Here is a 19048-nt window from a genome sequence, read left to right on the forward strand (position 1 = left end):
AGAAAGTTTTAGGATAACTCTGTGGCTTTTGGCTACGTCCTGAGAGAGGTTTGGTTCTGCATAGCAGCCCCAGATTCCTCCTGGGCTGGTAGCGGAGAACTTTTGTCTCTTTAGGAGGTAGTTGCATGCCCTGTAGCTACCCTTGCCTCCTCCCAGGCATGGCTATGGCAAGCATTTCACATGCTATCCGAGCTTTTTGTCTACCTCCTGAGAGAGGTTTAGTTCTGGATAGCAGCCCCAGATTGCTCCCGGGCTGGTAGCGGAGAACTTTTGTCTCTTTAGGAGGTAGGTCCATGCCTGGTAGCTACCCTTGCCTCCTGCCAGGCATGCATCTGGAAATTTTTTGGATAACTCTTTGGCTTTTGTCTACCTCCTGAGAGAGGTTTAGTTGTGGATAGCAGCCCCAGATTCCTCCCGGGCTGGTACCGGCGAACTTTTATCTCTAGGAGGTAGGTCCATGCCGTGTAGCTACCCTTGCCTCCTCCCGGGCATGCATTTAGAAACTTTTTGGATAACTCTTTGGCTTTTTTATAACTCCTTAGGGTGGTTTGGTTCTGCATAGCAGCCTCCCATTCCTCCAGGGCAGGTAGGTGAGAATTTTCTTTTCCCGCGACTCCGTGCTCCAACAGCTGATGGTGGGCCAGCCGAAAGGTGCGCAAGTAGCTGGTGAGCAGGGACTTGATTCCTGCCAGGCGTTTTGCAGCGTGTTCTTTACGGAATTGCAGGGAGAGAGAAACTCATGCAGCATCCAGAAGCGCTCCAGGGCAGGTGTATTGACGAGTGCCCAGTTCCCTTTCTGTGGAGGAAAGAGGAATCGGTGGATTTAGAAATGGTGTCGTCTGTGTCAGGGACCCAGTAAAATAGTGTTTCCTTACCTCTGGGGAGTAGTCCCAGATTCGTCCACAGCAGGTACTGGAGAGCTCTTGTCCCTTTTGAAGGTAGGTCCGTGCCTGCTCGTTCCCCTTGCGTCCTCGCAAGCATGCCTTTGTAGCATGTTTTGGATAAGTTTATGGTTTTTTCTACCTCCTGAGAGAGGTTTGGTTCTGGATAGCAGCCCCAGATTCCTCCCGGGCTGGTAGCGGAGACCCTTTGTCGCTTTGGGTGGTAGCTGCATGCCTGGAAGCTACCTTTGCCTCCTCCTGGGCATGCGTTTAGAAACTTTTAGGATAACTCTGTGGCTTTTGGCTACGTCCTGAGAGAGGTTTGGTTCTGCATAGCAGCCCCAGATTCCTCCTGGGCTGGTAGCGGAGAACTTTTGTCTCTTTAGGAGGTAGTTGCATGCCCTGTAGCTACCCTTGCCTCCTCCCAGGCATGGCTATGGCAAGCATTTCACATGCTATCCGAGCTTTTTGTCTACCTCCTGAGAGAGGTTTAGTTCTGGATAGCAGCCCCAGATTGCTCCCGGGCTGGTAGCGGAGAACTTTTGTCTCTTTAGGAGGTAGGTCCATGCCTGGTAGCTACCCTTGCCTCCTGCCAGGCATGCATCTGGAAATTTTTTGGATAACTCTTTGACTTTTGTCTACCTCCTGAGAGAGGTTTAGTTGTGGATAGCAGCCCCAGATTCCTCCCGGGCTGGTACCGGCGAACTTTTATCTCTAGGAGGTAGGTCCATGCCGTGTAGCTACCCTTGCCTCCTCCCGGGCATGCCTTTAGAAACTTTTTGGATAACTCTTTGGCTTTTTTATAACTCCTTAGGGTGGTTTGGTTCTGCATAGCAGCCTCCCATTCCTCCAGGGCAGGTAGGTGAGAATTTTCTTTTCTCACGACTCCGTGCTCCAACAGCTGATGGTGGGCCAGCCGAAAGGTGCGCAAGTAGCTGGTGAGCAGGGACTTGATTCCTGCCAGGCGTTTTGCAGCGTGTTCTTTACGGAATTGCAGGGAGAGAGAAACTCATGCAGCATCCAGAAGCGCTCCAGGGCAGGTGTATTGACGAGTGCCGAGTTCCCTTTCTGTGGAGGAAAGAGGAATCGGTGGATTTAGAAATGGTGTCGTCTGTGTCAGGGACCCAGTAAAATAGTGTTTCCTTACCTCTGGGGAGTAGTCCCAGATTCGTCCACAGCAGGTACTGGAGAGCTCTTGTCCCTTTTGAAGGTAGGTCTGTGCCTGCTCGTTCCCCTTGCGTCCTCGCAAGCATGCCTTTGTAGCATGTTTTGGATAAGTTTATGGTTTTTTCTACCTCCTGAGAGAGGTTTGGTTCTGGATAGCAGCCCCAGATTCCTCCCGGGCTGGTAGCGGAGACCTTTTGTCGCTTTAGGTGGTAGCTGCATGCCTGGAAGCTACCTTTGCCTCCTCCTGGGCATGCGTTTAGAAAGTTTTAGGATAACTCTGTGGCTTTTGGCTACGTCCTGAGAGAGGTTTGGTTCTGCATAGCAGCCCCAGATTCCTCCTGGGCTGGTAGCGGAGAACTTTTGTCTCTTTAGGAGGTAGTTGCATGCCCTGTAGCTACCCTTGCCTCCTCCCAGGCATGGCTATGGCAAGCATTTCACATGCTATCCGAGCTTTTTGTCTACCTCCTGAGAGAGGTTTAGTTCTGGATAGCAGCCCCAGATTGCTCCCGGGCTGGTAGCGGAGAACTTTTGTCTCTTTAGGAGGTAGGTCCATGCCTGGTAGCTACCCTTGCCTCCTGCCAGGCATGCATCTGGAAATTTTTTGGATAACTCTTTGGCTTTTGTCTACCTCCTGAGAGAGGTTTAGTTCTGGATAGCAGCCCCAGATTCCTCCCGGGCTGGTACCGGCGAACTTTTATCTCTAGGAGGTAGGTCCATGCCGTGTAGCTACCCTTGCCTCCTCCCGGGCATGCATTTAGAAACTTTTTGGATAACTCTTTGGCTTTTTTATAACTCCTTAGGGTGGTTTGGTTCTGCATAGCAGCCTCCCATTCCTCCAGGGCAGGTAGGTGAGAATTTTCTTTTCCCGTGACTCCGTGCTCCAACAGCTGATGGTGGGCCAGCCGAAAGGTGCGCAAGTAGCTGGTGAGCAGGGACTTGATTCCTGCCAGGCGTTTTGCAGCGTGTTCTTTACGGAATTGCAGGGAGAGAGAAACTCATGCAGCATCCAGAAGCGCTCCAGGGCAGGTGTATTGACGAGTGCCCAGTTCCCTTTCTGTGGAGGAAAGAGGAATCGGTGGATTTAGAAATGGTGTCGTCTGTGTCAGGGACCCAGTAAAATAGTGTTTCCTTACCTCTGGGGAGTAGTCCCAGGTTCGTCCACAGCAGGTACTGGAGAGCTCTTGTCCCTTTTGAAGGTAGGTCCGTGCCTGCTCGTTCCCCTTGCGTCCTCGCAAGCATGCCTTTGTAGCATGTTTTGGATAAGTTTATGGTTTTTTCTACCTCCTGAGAGAGGTTTGGTTCTGGATAGCAGCCCCAGATTCCTCCCGGGCTGGTAGCGGAGACCCTTTGTCGCTTTGGGTGGTAGCTGCATGCCTGGAAGCTACCTTTGCCTCCTCCTGGGCATGCGTTTAGAAACTTTTAGGATAACTCTGTGGCTTTTGGCTACGTCCTGAGAGAGGTTTGGTTCTGCATAGCAGCCCCAGATTCCTCCTGGGCTGGTAGCGGAGAACTTTTGTCTCTTTAGGAGGTAGTTGCATGCCCTGTAGCTACCCTTGCCTCCTCCCAGGCATGGCTATGGCAAGCATTTCACATGCTATCCGAGCTTTTTGTCTACCTCCTGAGAGAGGTTTAGTTCTGGATAGCAGCCCCAGATTGCTCCCGGGCTGGTAGCGGAGAACTTTTGTCTCTTTAGGAGGTAGGTCCATGCCTGGTAGCTACCCTTGCCTCCTGCCAGGCATGCATCTGGAAATTTTTTGGATAACTCTTTGGCTTTTGTCTACCTCCTGAGAGAGGTTTAGTTCTGGATAGCAGCCCCAGATTCCTCCCGGGCTGGTACCGGCGAACTTTTATCTCTAGGAGGTAGGTCCATGCCGTGTAGCTACCCTTGCCTCCTCCCGGGCATGCCTTTAGAAACTTTTTGGATAACTCTTTGGCTTTTTTATAACTCCTTAGGGTGGTTTGGTTCTGCATAGCAGCCTCCCATTCCTCCAGGGCAGGTAGGTGAGAATTTTCTTTTCTCGCGACTCCGTGCTCCAACAGCTGATGGTGGGCCAGCCGAAAGGTGCGCAAGTAGCTGGTGAGCAGGGACTTGATTCCTGCCAGGCGTTTTGCAGCGTGTTCTTTACGGAATTGCAGGGAGAGAGAAACTCATGCAGCATCCAGAAGCGCTCCAGGGCAGGTGTATTGATGAGTGCCCAGTTCCCTTTCTGTGGAGGAAAGAGGAATCGGTGGATTTAGAAATGGTGTCGTCTGTGTCAGGGACCCAGTAAAATAGTGTTTCCTTACCTCTGGGGAGTAGTCCCAGGTTCGTCCACAGCAGGTACTGGAGAGCTCTTGTCCCTTTTGAAGGTAGGTCCGTGCCTGCTCGTTCCCCTTGCGTCCTCGCAAGCATGCCTTTGTAGCATGTTTTGGATAAGTTTATGGTTTTTTCTACCTCCTGAGAGAGGTTTGGTTCTGGATAGCAGCCCCAGATTCCTCCCGGGCTGGTAACGGAGACCTTTTGTCGCTTTGGGTGGTAGCTGCATGCCTGGAAGCTACCTTTGCCTCCTCCTGGGCATGCGTTTAGAAACTTTTAGGATAACTCTGTGGCTTTTGGCTACGTCCTGAGAGAGGTTTGGTTCTGCATAGCAGCCCCAGATTCCTCCTGGGCTGGTAGCGGAGAACTTTTGTCTCTTTAGGAGGTAGTTGCATGCCCTGTAGCTACCCTTGCCTCCTCCCAGGCATGGCTATGGCAAGCATTTCACATGCTATCCGAGCTTTTTGTCTACCTCCTGAGAGAGGTTTAGTTCTGGATAGCAGCCCCAGATTGCTCCCGGGCTGGTAGCGGAGAACTTTTGTCTCTTTAGGAGGTAGGTCCATGCCTGGTAGCTACCCTTGCCTCCTGCCAGGCATGCATCTGGAAATTTTTTGGATAACTCTTTGGCTTTTGTCTACCTCCTGAGAGAGGTTTAGTTCTGGATAGCAGCCCCAGATTCCTCCCGGGCTGGTACCGGCGAACTTTTATCTCTAGGAGGTAGGTCCATGCCGTGTAGCTACCCTTGCCTCCTCCCGGGCATGCCTTTAGAAACTTTTTGGATAACTCTTTGGCTTTTTTATAACTCCTTAGGGTGGTTTGGTTCTGCATAGCAGCCTCCCATTCCTCCAGGGCAGGTAGGTGAGAATTTTCTTTTCTCGCGACTCCGTGCTCCAACAGCTGATGGTGGGCCAGCCGAAAGGTGCGCAAGTAGCTGGTGAGCAGGGACTTGATTCCTGCCAGGCGTTTTGCAGCGTGTTCTTTACGGAATTGCAGGGAGAGAGAAACTCATGCAGCATCCAGAAGCGCTCCAGGGCAGGTGTATTGATGAGTGCCCAGTTCCCTTTCTGTGGAGGAAAGAGGAATCGGTGGATTTAGAAATGGTGTCGTCTGTGTCAGGGACCCAGTAAAATAGTGTTTCCTTACCTCTGGGGAGTAGTCCCAGGTTCGTCCACAGCAGGTACTGGAGAGCTCTTGTCCCTTTTGAAGGTAGGTCCGTGCCTGCTCGTTCCCCTTGCGTCCTCGCAAGCATGCCTTTGTAGCATGTTTTGGATAAGTTTATGGTTTTTTCTACCTCCTGAGAGAGGTTTGGTTCTGGATAGCAGCCCCAGATTCCTCCCGGGCTGGTAACGGAGACCTTTTGTCGCTTTGGTTGGTAGCTGCATGCCTGGAAGCTACCTTTGCCTCCTCCTGGGCATGCGTTTAGAAACTTTTAGGATAACTCTGTGGCTTTTGGCTACGTCCTGAGAGAGGTTTGGTTCTGCATAGCAGCCCCAGATTCCTCCTGGGCTGGTAGCGGAGAACTTTTGTCTCTTTAGGAGGTAGTTGCATGCCCTGTAGCTACCCTTGCCTCCTCCCAGGCATGGCTATGGCAAGCATTTCACATGCTATCCGAGCTTTTTGTCTACCTCCTGAGAGAGGTTTAGTTCTGGATAGCAGCCCCAGATTGCTCCCGGGCTGGTAGCGGAGAACTTTTGTCTCTTTAGGAGGTAGGTCCATGCCTGGTAGCTACCCTTGCCTCCTGCCAGGCATGCATCTGGAAATTTTTTGGATAACTCTTTGGCTTTTGTCTACCTCCTGAGAGAGGTTTAGTTCTGGATAGCAGCCCCAGATTCCTCCCGGGCTGGTAGCGGAGAACTTTTGTCTCTTTAGGAGGTAGGTCCATGCCTGGTAGCTACCCTTGCCTCCTGGAGGCATGCATCTGGAAATTTTTTGGATAACTCTATGGCTTTTTTCTACCTCCTGAGAGAGGTTTGGTTCTTGATAGCAGCCCCAGATTCCTCTATGGCTGGCACCTGGGAACTTTTTTTTTCTTTTGGAGATATGTCCGTGCCTTTTATTTCCCCTTTATTGTTACCGATCATGCCTTTGTAACTGTTTTGTATGACTGTATGGCTTTTGGCTACCTTCTCTGAGTTATTTCCTTCTGAATATTTGCCCCGGATTCCTCCAGGTCAGGTACCTGAGATCTTTTTTCTCTTTTGAATGTACGTGTTGTGTGCCACTTCATGATGCGTCCATGACACCCCGGGGTTCATCTCCAATCTTTAGGGGTTCATGAACGGCCGTTGCTGCCTTTGTACGCAGTTTTCCTTTCATTACAAGGTGAGACGCTGAGTTTTGCAGGGAAATGCTGTGGATTTTTTCTAATTAAGCTTTCTGAAGGCCATGGTTGTTTTTTTTCCTACAGCATTTTCCTGGAGACCTGGGCCAGAAGCTTTTGGAAGTGAACACTAAACATAGCTTATTTAATCAACAGAGCAAGAATGTATGAGAAAGGACAATCCATATGATATCAATTTCCAATCCCTCCCATTTCGCATGCCGAGAAGCATTTCTAATGGCAACAATTTGTCATCCCCCTAGCTCCCCGTCCCATTCTGTTTTTCCCATCCCCACAGTTTCTAACCGTAAAGAGGAGTTTTGAGGAAAGATGATTTTTGGAAGGGAAGGGATGGGGCTGGTGGCGGTGGCCTTGGACACTGGTGTTTGTGCTGTCCCTATAATGGCAGCCAGGGCCAGGACACACTGCCCAGGTAGAGCACTAAAGAGGGACGAGGGCAAGGCAGAGGGAAAGGGCAGAGGAGCTTGGCCGCATCAGGAGCGGGTGCCTGCCGAGGTGTCTGTGGCTGCGTCCTGAGTGTGCCTGGGCACTGCAGGGGCCATAGAGGAGTGGAGGGCTACGGGTAGCCAAACCTCTTGGCTATGGCCATGTCCTTCTCCGGCTGCTAGAAGAAGTGCCCGGGGCTCTGTGTGGGGAAAAGCCAAAGGGGGTGCTGGGGTGAGTTGTGGGGCCCTGGGCTCACCTGCAGGGCCGCAGCCCCCGGAGGAGTGGGAGCCAGCTGCTGTACCTGCCATGGTGGCTGGAGAGTGGGGCACAGGGGGTTCCATCCCAACGGCCAGCGTTCCGACCAACCCCTCGCCGGCAGGCTTGTGATGATTTGATTTTGGGTACCCAAGCAGGCTTCCCATCTCAAGGATTTCCCATCCCAAGGAGGATTTCCCAGCCCAGGGAGGATTTTCCTTGCCCAGGACAGTTTCACATCCCAAGGATCACCTAGCTCAAGAGTAACTTCCCATAGCTAATGGTGATTTCCTACCCCAATGATTTCCTACCCCAATGATTTCCCATCCCAGTGGTGATTTTCTCTTCCCACAGTGACTTCTCTTCCAAACAAATTCCCATCACAACCATCTTTTCCTATCCCAGTGAAACAATTATTATAAAACACCAACTACGTAACACAGTAAGCTGAAGGGATATCTGAAATTGCTAAATTGTTCTATTGGCCGCATGCCATAAGCCTCAACTCTAGCTACAAAATCAAGGCTGAAGAAGGAAGACAGTGCCCAAAGTAGAAGTTAAACAACTGAATTAGCTGAGTTTGAAGAAAAGCAAAACTGCTGAAGTGGTAAACAACGAGAGAACATGCGCAGAACAGAAAGGAGAAAAGTACAAGGTGAAGAAGGCTACGAGCCTTCATCAGAAGGAGCTCAAAGTGTGACAGCCAGAGGGTACTGTGCATGCGAAAGTAGGAGGGACAATATGATAATTAGTTCTCAGAAACATTAACATAAATCCTGCCCTTTCTTGGAAAATTGAATGAATATATATGTCACCGTACCTCAAATACCGTGAATATGTATGTCACCATACCATACCTCTGTCTTGCGAGAGGAGCTCGACAGGCGGCGAAGCATCCAGAAATCTGAGGAAGAGACTGATGCTTGGTATCAAGCACTGGCACAGGCTGAGCAACAGCCCTGCCTTAAGTCCTCTCAAGGGACTGGTAAAGGAGCCTCCAAGCCTGAATTGCCACAACTGATGAACTTGTGAGACAAGGGAAGCTGGACCCTTGTCTCTGCTTGGAGCAGGAGGAGGAATCTCTCCCTTGCCCCTGAAGTGCCTCTATGCAATAGGTGTGATGCTCTGGGGTAAAAAACAAAAATGGTAATGCTCAGGCCCTAGGAAAGGGCAACAGTATAAATGTGGACCAGCAAACCTTGTGTGTAAGAACCAGTGCCACAAAGAAAGCACGAAGGGTGCTGGTGATTGGAGACTCCACTCTGAGAGGCACTGAAGCACCCATCCGCCATCCAGACAATCTCTCTCGAGAAGTTTGCTGCCTGCCCGTGGCCCGCATCTGTGACATCACAAAGAGGCTACCAAATTTTGTTAAGCCACGGGACTACTGTCCTGCTACTTGCCGAGGCAATCGGCCCTGGGGCAGACGCGCTCTGCAGTGGAGCGGGGAACTGAGGCAGGGTTTTTTTTTTGGCATCGAGGCCACTCGAAGCAGCTGAGGGAGCCGCCAGAACCCGGCAGCCCTTGCGAGGGAGGCTGACGAGGCGTAGGCGGAGCCAGCAGCGCCCCCTTCCCTGACGTTCAAAAGCAGCCCCTAGGGAGTCCGAGTGACCAGGAGCGCGGCAACCAGGACGGGCAAACAGGGCGTGGTGCATCAGAAGTGCTGGGCGTGGCAGTTTGTGCGGCAGGTCACGCAGGCAGGGCAAGCAGGGAGGACCCCTCGCGGTTCTTTTGCACGTATCCTGGGGTGCATCAAGCACGGCATTGCTAGTCGGTCGAGGGAAGTGATTGTCCCGCTCTACTCTGCGCTGGTGCGGCCTCACCTTGAGTACTGTGTGCAGTTCTGGGCACCACAGTACAAAAAGGGTGTTAAACTGTTGGAGAGTGTCCAGAGGAGGGCGAAGAAGATGGTGAAGGGCCTAGAGAGGAAGACATATGAGGCGTGGCTGAGGTCACTTGGCCTGTTCAGCCTGGAGAAGAGGAGGCTGAGGGGAGACCTCATCTCATCTCAGTCTACAACTTCCTCACAAGGGGGAGTGGAGAGGCAGGGGCTGACCTAGTCTCCATAATCACCAGTGATAGGACCTGCAGGAACGGTGTTAAGCTGAGGCAGGGGAGGTTTAGACTGGACATCAGGAAGAGGTTCTTCACCGGGAGGGTGGTCGCACACTGGAACAGGCTCCCCAGTGAAGTAGTCACTGCACCGAGCCTGTCTGAATTTAAGAAGCGATTGGACTGTGCACTTAGTCACATGGTCTAAAATTTTGGATAGACCTGTGCGATGCCAGGAGTTGGACTTGATGATCCTTATGGGTCCCTTCCAACTCAGGATATTCTCTGATTCTCTGATTCTCTGATTCTATGACTACCACCCATTCCTACTTTTCCACGTAGGGACAAATGAGGTTGCAACAAGGAAACTACGAAACATCAAAAGGGACTTTATGTCCCTTGGAAAGATGTTGAAGGGATCGGGAGCACAAGTAGTGTTCTCCTCAATCCTCCCAGTTGGAGACTGGGACCCAAGGAGGAGGCAGTGTACAAATCAGGTGAATGATTGGCTGTGTAGCTGGTGCCATGCTCAGGGTTTTGGGTTCTATCATCTTGGGCATTTTTCTGAGAGACCAGGAATGCTGACACCAGATGGGGCAAGTCTGACAAAGTGGGGCAAGAGCATCCTGGGTAGCAGGCTGGCTGGACTCATTAGTAGGGCTTTAAACCAGACTTGGTGGGGGAAGGGAATGTACCTGTAAGAGACGCAAAAGAACCAGTGGATGCCAATACACTAGAAAACAATGGGGAGACACCAGTGAATCATCCTGTAGGAACTGGGAATGACTCCTCTAAAAAGGTAATGCAGCCCATAGCCCAGCTGAATTGCCTCTACACCAATGCACACAGCATGGGGAATAAGCAGAAGGTTGGAAGCCATGGTGCAATCAGAAAACTATGATCTAATTGCTATCATGGAAGTGTGGTGGGACGAATCACACAACTGGAACGCTGGAATGGAGGGCTACAAGCTGTACAGGAGAGATAGGCAGGGAAGGAAGGGTGGGGACATTGCCCTTTATGTTAAGAAATGGGTAGATTGTGAAGAGTTGCCACTGAGAAACAGCCATGAGCGGGTTGAGAACATGCGGGTAAAAATTAAGCATCAGACCAATAAAGGGCACCTTGTGGTTGGGGTCTACTACAGGCCACCCGATCAAGGGGAGCCTTTTGATGAAGCCTTCTAGATCCAAGTACAATAAACATTGTGCTCACAGGCTGTCATCCTGCTGGGGGATTTCAATCACCCAGATGTCTGCCGGGAAAGCTACACGGCAGGCAGTAAACAATCCAGGAGACTCCTGGAGTGCATTGAGGATAACTTCCTCATCCAGGTATTAGACAAACCAACCAGAGAAGAAGCGTTTCTGGACCTGGTGCTCACTAATGTGGATGACCTCATTAAAGAGGTTAAGATTGGAGGCAGTCTGGGTTGCAGTGACCATGCCCTGGTTGAGGTTGTGATCTCGAGGGATGTGGGCCTGGCAAAGAGCAAAGTCAGGACCTTCAACTTTAGAAGAGCAAACTTCCAGTTATTCAGAGAATTAGCGGATGAGATCCCGTGGGACACTGTCCTTAGGAAAATAGGATCTGATCAGAGCTGGCAACTATTTAAGGATATTTTTTTAGAGCGCAAGAGCTCTTCATCCCCACGTGGGGGGATCCCCACATTTAGACTACACATTAGGTCAAAATTCTTCACTGTAAGGGTAGTGAGTCACTGGAACTGGTTGCCAAGAGAAGTTGTAGATTCCCCATCTCTGGAGGTGTTCAAAGGCAGGTTGGATGAGGCCTTGAACAATCTGATCTAGTGGGTGGCATCCCTGTCTATGGCAGGGGAGTTGGAATTAGGTGGTCTTTAAGGTCCCTTCCAAACTGAGCCATTCTATGATTCTGTGTGAGGATAGGAGTGACAGTAGTCAAGGAGTGTAAGAGCTGAAGCTTTTTTTTTTTTTTCTTTTTTTAAGTACATCTTGTACTTTGCTAAGATGTTACCACAGTACTGGGGTCATTGTGGGATTGAATATCTCCATCATGTTTTGAACACTGCAATTAAAAACTAATAATAAATGTTTATTCAGAGGAACTTCAAAACCTCTTATCTCACAAGTTTGACAATGAAGATTTTTGTGATGCAGATGTTGCAAACATAGAAACCCTGTTTAAAAGTCAAACTTTGATTATTTGATTGCAACAATGGGCCAAAAAGTGTGGGAGATATCAAGGAATCAGTCTTCTCCCTTGATCACATGGGGAGTGTTGTCTATAATTACAATTACTACACTTTACTGATTGCAGAATAAGTTCCTGAATAGCATTGATAGCTAGACCAGGGCTAACCACATGACACCTACCAGAAAAACAAAAATATAAAACCACTGTGTTCTTTTAAAAGAATGGCACAGCAGCTGTGGAATGGCTCTTGCTAGGCATAGTTCTTCCTTCTTATTTTTTCCTTGCAATAAATTATTAAGCCTAGACAGAATGTCTTATGTCTTCCTGTCTCATACATGTTTTGAATTATTGAATCCATACACAATCACAGCACTTGCACATGCAGTTTACTGTGCAGTCATGTAAAAGTTTGTTTGTTTACCAGTTAGTGTAAATGTGAAAATTGCAACATATATATACGTATATATGTAATGCAATTGACACAAAGAGAATAACAGAAATATGCAAAAAAAGTCAAGTTCAACTGATAAGCCCATCTTCAAAGGCAGAGAGAAGCCAAACTTGTGTTTCTGTTTTTTTTCTAAAGATTCTGATGCTTGCATGGTTGAAGTGGGTGGGCAAGTATGGCAGAGGATGAGACGTGTAAAGATCTAGCAGCCTACATCAGCAGTAAATTTAAAACAGAATTGTCTATTTTTTGATTTTTTAAGTGATGAAATGTGACATGGCAGTTATGTTAGTATTTTAAGGGGTATGTTAGTATTTTTTAAGGGTAAAAAAAATGGAAAAGAGAAGAAACCATTATTGAAATATAAATCTTCACTAGTTAATACCTCTACAGAAGTGTGAAATAAATAAATAAATAAATAAATGAAATCCTGCTTCTTATTGAATTCTATAAACTGGCATTTATGTCAGTAATAATGGAATTGTGCTGTCTTTACTTCACAGCATAATGCTTTGGTTCTTCAGGGATATATTTCACTGTCAATTCACATTAGGCCATTAAAGCAAAAAGAGCCTTCCTAACTTTGGATGGAAAATAAATTTTACTGTTGTTGCTATGACTAACATAAAATAAAGACTTTTGCTTTGAAAATTGGTACATTTTTTTTTATCACTGATTGATATTCTGTGCCATATAACTGGCCCAATACACAAAGGGTTTAATTTTCTTGTGTCTTTTTGTGATAATGTCACATCCATGAACCGTTTGTGATATGTCAGTGTTTCTGCCTCTCTTCTCATCATCATCTCAGTTCCTCTTGTCTCAAGAGGGAACACAGAACCACCAATTATTTGAACTCCAAAGAACAATAGAACTAAATGCTAGCCTCTGATGATCAGTTAAGGCTTCTCCTGAATTCAGTATTGCATATTTATATATATCATTTCTGATATTGAAAATTGCTGAGTGAGCTAAATTAACTTAAATATTTTGTTTTTATCTCGGTATGTTTTTGGAAGGTTTTATTTAACATTCTTGTCATAGATTTTGAATCATAAATATTCTGTTATTTATTTTAGCAGTCATTAAGGCCTCATAAATATAATAACCATAACAGGACTTGACTCATGACTTTAAGGCTCATACATTAAGATAAGATATCTTTTGACCCCTTTGTAGGATATCTGTTTCTTTAAATCACTACACCAAGTTTAATTTACTGTATATTTTTCTTCGTTTAAAACAAAAAAAAACTTTCAAGGGGATGAGGAAAATGTGAATGAATAAATTAACACAAACAATTTCCTTCTAGGGAATACAGCAATTTTTTCTTGATGGTAATAATAGAACCTATATCCTTCTTAGACAATCATATATATTAGGTGTATATCCTAAATTTACTATATGTAGTTCTAGTCCAAATTTTAAATGGAAATGAGCAATTGATTTTTATGTTTGTAATTTTTTGGTCTCATGAATTGCTTTAGAGAGAATTTATTGTGCAGTGTGTGAAATAAAGCTTGCTTTACCAATATAGTAAAAGTAAACCTCGTTAAATTATTCATTGTCAAAATATTTAGTTGCAAATGTAGCCCTTTTCATATTAATTAATCATAGACATAGTGGTCCCAATTTCTAAAATATATGAACTTGCCCTAATTCCCCATTTTGTTATACAAGCAGTAGGTGGATGTTCTGAAATAGAAGAACAAATGTATGGTAGCATAAAATTAAAGAATTATTAAACAGAAAGTAACGATTTTTGTTCATTAGAACTTTCTAAGTAATGCTCGTTGAACACATAAGTAGTTTGCAGACTTTAATAACAAAGCTTGCAAACTGGGGCTTTTGGTTAGGGCGGCTGTTCATTTTTTTCATAGTGTCTGTTCCACTCTATGGTTTATTTTTTCTATAAGATACATTTTAAAGATAGAAAGAAGCCATTAGGTCCCTTGCATTATCTTTGCAGAAACATGTGTGAGCCAGTTTTTACACCATATACAGAGAGAGAGTGTGTAGTCTGTTATTTACTCACTGTTGGCATGTTTCATATATAATCTCAGCAGTTGTACCTCATATGCTTAGCTGTCAACACTTTAATGAAACATTCAGTAGATCAAATTATGTCTGTACCTTAGCATACATGCTAAGCAAAGGATTGAATCTGCATCAGTTTTACTTGCAAAAATATGGACATTTTTTCCTCTTCTGAACTTATTAATAACCTAAAATGAAAGCTAGTTAAATTCAAGGAACTTAACGTCATAGAAGGTACTGGAAATAAAACAGAACTGATACTTTTAAATCTGTGGACTTTTCCACAAGTACCCTTTAGGAACCAGTAAGTATTTAGATGGTTTCAGGTAACTGATTCTGACTTAAGCCTCATCTTGCATTTGTTGATGCTGTGACAAAGTTCCCAGTGGTACAGACATAACGCAGTATACAATCAGCTCTTGTTTTACCCTTTTGAGGGACTGCCAATGTGCATTGCATCAGCTTCTCATGAAGTCCAATGTGTGTCAGTTGCCCTGTGTGGAAAGAGACTGCCAGACATATAGCTTTCACCTCCTGCTTCTGAACGTTAGGCATTAGTAGCCTTACAACAGTTTTTTCTTCTGCATTTTAATTTGACTTTGTGTATTATCAAGATGCATATTCATGCTAGGGGAGGAATATTGGCAAAATTTCTGCCTATATTTCTTAAGAGTAAAGAACTTGTTTTGTTAAGGGGATGGAAAATGGACTCTTAATTTTATTGTTGAAGCAAAAATGCCTGAGGGTAATTTGACACCTAACAGTTGTTCAATACAACAGAAAGAATGTGAACTTCTATTGTTTGCTTTAGAGTATCAACAGTTCAAACAGCTAAGAAAATGTACTAGGTTACACCTTTCAAATACAGCAGGTGTAAATACACATTAGGCACATACTTTGAATTACTGATAGGTTGGGCTTTAAAGAGCTAAAGAACAAAAAAACACACTGAGAAATCATTTGAATCATTTTCAAAATAAACCACTCCCTGTACTTGACCTTAAAGATTTATAGTTTAGCATTTTTTAGTTTATCCCATCTATTTATGAGTAATACCACCCCTCCCCCCTGAAAAAAAAAAAAAAAAAAAGACGACTTGAGAGTCTTGCTTTTATACAGTAAGGTTAGTTAATAATTTATGAAGGGGATTATTTCTTACAAAGCAAAATTATTTTTTTCCCAGTACCCAATTTTAAAACCTGCAATGTATGAGATTAGAGATTAAATAAGCCAAAATGAAAATGCATACTTTTTTATGCTCTGTTTTAGTATTGCCATTGTAATTTAAAAAAAAAAAAAAAGGTAATTAAAATAAAATACATAGTGACATAAGCCAATGTTTTGAAAGTTCAGAGTCTAAATTAAGACACTTAAACAGAATTAATTTACTTTTCAGGAGTGCTGAGCACTTACAGTATAACAACATTACGAGAAATGAGTGTTCAGTACTGGTGTAATGAAGACCAGTAAATTGGGAAAAGGTGTTTGAACAGCCTGCCCTTCAGCATCCAGAAGTAAAACTGAAACCAAGGACTCCCTCCTGTGAAGGAAGCTTCTTGCAGGTCTCATATTGGTCTTTCCAGTCTGCCCTTTAAGTAGCCAACTCTAAATACCCTGACCTTTTTCCCTCACAGATGTATGGAAGCTCCTGGTCAATGACGGCGCCTTACTTCATTTAGGGTATCAGTTATGAACTTTTTGTTCCATTGGAAACCTAAGCATATTGATCATTTCCACAGAAAAATAATGAAAACAAAAACACACATAAAAAAAAAAAAAGAGAGAATGACTACCTGCTACATGTTCTCCACTTCATCGTACTTTAATTGTTCATAAGAGAAAGAGGAGGTATATTTAGAAGGTATTTAAATTTGTCGTGTACTTCAAATACCCATACCAGCTGTCTTGGAACAGGAATTAGAACCCAAATTTCAAATGTTCCAGGCTAACAATTTAATTCACAGAGTATGAACTATTTGAGACTTCTGAAATGTCTCTTGCTGGATTTTTTTTTTTTTGACACCAAAAAAAAAGCAGTTTAAATATTCATCGGTACAAAAATGTGAAGATTTTATCTTAATAACTTACCCTTACATTACAGAATCACATATTTTCTACCTCTTCTGGCTACCACTCTTCCTCTCTGCTCTCATTTTGCAAGCCAACAATTATTAATTCATAACAATGTAAATTCAAGTGGGTTTCAAAGGAAATGCATGCTATAAGCCACTTAAAAAAGCTCTTCTTGCTTAAGTTCCTCTGTGGATCCAGCCCCAAATACCTACATTTCCATGTAGATACCATCTTTCAAATGAGTTTTAGACAAAGAATTGAACTCTAATTTCTTTCTGGAAGTGTGTTCTGGAGTGAGTAAAAAGACACTTTTTTCAGTGGCATGTTTCATATTTAGGTGTAGTATTGTTCATAATAAACTGCAACAAAAAGATTACAATGGTTTGCAATATTTGAAGATAGAGAATTAAGAATAACAGAAGTAGATACTGATATGGACAGTAGATTACCATTCTTTTGAGAGTTGCTTGCAATCTGGTAATGGTGTATGACAAATAAGGTGGTGCTTTGAATGATGGAAGATATGAATAAGGAAAGATTATCTGAAATAACATCTGAAGTCTAAATCAATGTTCTTCTAGAGTCAATTAAAATACTATCATTGCCTCAGTACAATTAGGATTAAAGTCCCCAAAGTTGTTACTTTTCATTAATACTAGTTCAATATTTTTTTCAATGTTTCTATTTTTATTGACTGTGTAAGTAGAGGTATCATTGGCTTTACTTTTAGAGATCTTTCCTTTTTTTCTTGACTTCTATAGTCCTTCTCTGTTGTCACTGTTAAGAAACATTTCAGGCTGTGCAAACAGCAGATCCCCAAATTGAGACCAACCAAAATTTAAATGAAGGTAGCAGTAACCTTCTCCCATAAGCCCAAACCCCTGAAAACCTGTGTCTAGAGTCAAAACTTAAGAGGCTGATCTGGTCCCTGAGCAAGTAACATCTCAATCCAAAATTCCCTGAAGTCCAACTAAGACTTCCAGGGCTTCAGTGCTGCCTATTGTCTAGAGACTAGATCTGACAAGCCTGAAGGCTGTTATTTTATCATCAAGAAACTGCCAGGGTGACAGTCAGGATTTTTTGACAGTTTGCCCAGATGGAGACATTCCATCTTCTTTTTTAAACAAACTTTTTTTTTTTTTTTAAACAATGAAATGTCACTCACTTTGAAAATTTCTGTCTCTAGTAGAGACTGCCGTGTAACTTTACTAATTTTCCCCATTACATTAGTTTAGACTGATAATATGTATACATGTGGTTGCTGTTTATTGATCTTCATTGAGGTTCATTAGATGTTGTCCGCTACACCTAGTAAAGTCTTTGTAAAGAAACAAAACAAAACAAAACAAAAAATATTGGTTTCCCAAATAAAGAACCAAAACATGTAATCCTGATACGTACAGCTCTTCTGTAGATTTCATTGCTTAACTCACTCTGTTCTTCTGCATGGACATTCTCCTTTACTACGCTATAACGTGTTCCAGGTCAAAGGATTCATCTGCACCAGGAGACATGGTCATTAACACACTCAGTCCAAACAGAAGAATGGAAAAATTAGATATGAGCTTCAATTTCCTTTTCACACACAGGCAAGCTAAAATACTGCAGGAAAAAATCAAAATGGAAAATGAGTTTTCTACAGAGAAAAAACAAAACAAAAAAAGTATATTTTATCCAAATGTTCTAGAGTCTAGACTTCCCTGATTTGAATGAGAAGAAAATATAATTTGATCCATTGATATTTACATAACAGAACAAAGTATCTGTAAAACTACAAGAATGTCCTAATTAAATTTTAGCATTTTCTATCTCATGAACTTGCATGGGATCAAAATATGATTTGAAAATCCTAGCAATTATTGCAAAGATTTACTCAACTGAGTCTGCAGTTAATTTGGAGCATGTTTGCTTAGTTTAAACAAGTTAGGATTTTCCTAATATAAGACATGTAGGTCTATTGAATTCTACATAAGAAAGAAGTTTTTATTAATTTCATATGGAAATGTTTTATTATGAAAACTTTTTAGCCTAGAAATTACTACATAGAAGACAAAATTACTTAATGAAAACATTTAAATGCACCAGAATATTTTCCTCTTGTCATTATCAAGTAGCTGTTGCCAACAAATTAAATAGCAACCAATGTTTTTAAAGTGTTCTATATGAGTTGTTGCAATCAATCATGTTCTGAAGGCAACTTTCCATTGGCTAAAATTAACAAGAAGAAGGCGTGCTTGTGAATCTGAGTCCTTATGTCTTCTGTTTAATACAGCAACCTAAAACACACCTGAATTGAGTCATTTGACTGAATGTACATTCATTTGCATTTATATCTGGGCTTTTCACACTGAAACCTTATAGTCAGTACAGATTAATGTGAAACCAATAGTCATTAAAATCTGGGGTGTTATTTATTTCATTCTGGGTAGGCAAATAAAGTAGGTCAAATGCATCATGGCCTAAAAGTATTATATCCCTCTGTTGGTTAGTAAGGGACCCTGGAGAACCTAAGTTAGCAACTTCCCATGCATGGATATTACTCAGTAGGTTTTCTTGAAATCCTTGTTCAGATACTAAATGCCCTGAATTCTTGCTGACTCTCCCACGTATCTCAAAGGCGTATCACTCCTTTTGCCATGTTGAGCCTGGTTAGGATAATTAACTTAGATGTGGGAGGCTTGGTGTCTAATTATGCCTGTCCTCAAACACTGGAAAAGCTGACATTTAAAAACATTTTTCACCTTTTATTTTTGTACTCCAAGTGTTTTGAATACCAAATGACAGACTATACAAAGACTTAAGGATGCTGGGTGAGTACTCGGACTAAATCCACAGTACTTGGATATTCTTTCTTGGAGTTCTGACCATGTTTCATACTTAATTTATTCTGCAATTAA

Source organism: Anser anser (genome assembly GCF_964211835.1).
Source record: "Anser anser genome assembly, chromosome: 2".
NCBI classification, from domain to species: Eukaryota; Metazoa; Chordata; class Aves; order Anseriformes; family Anatidae; genus Anser; species Anser anser.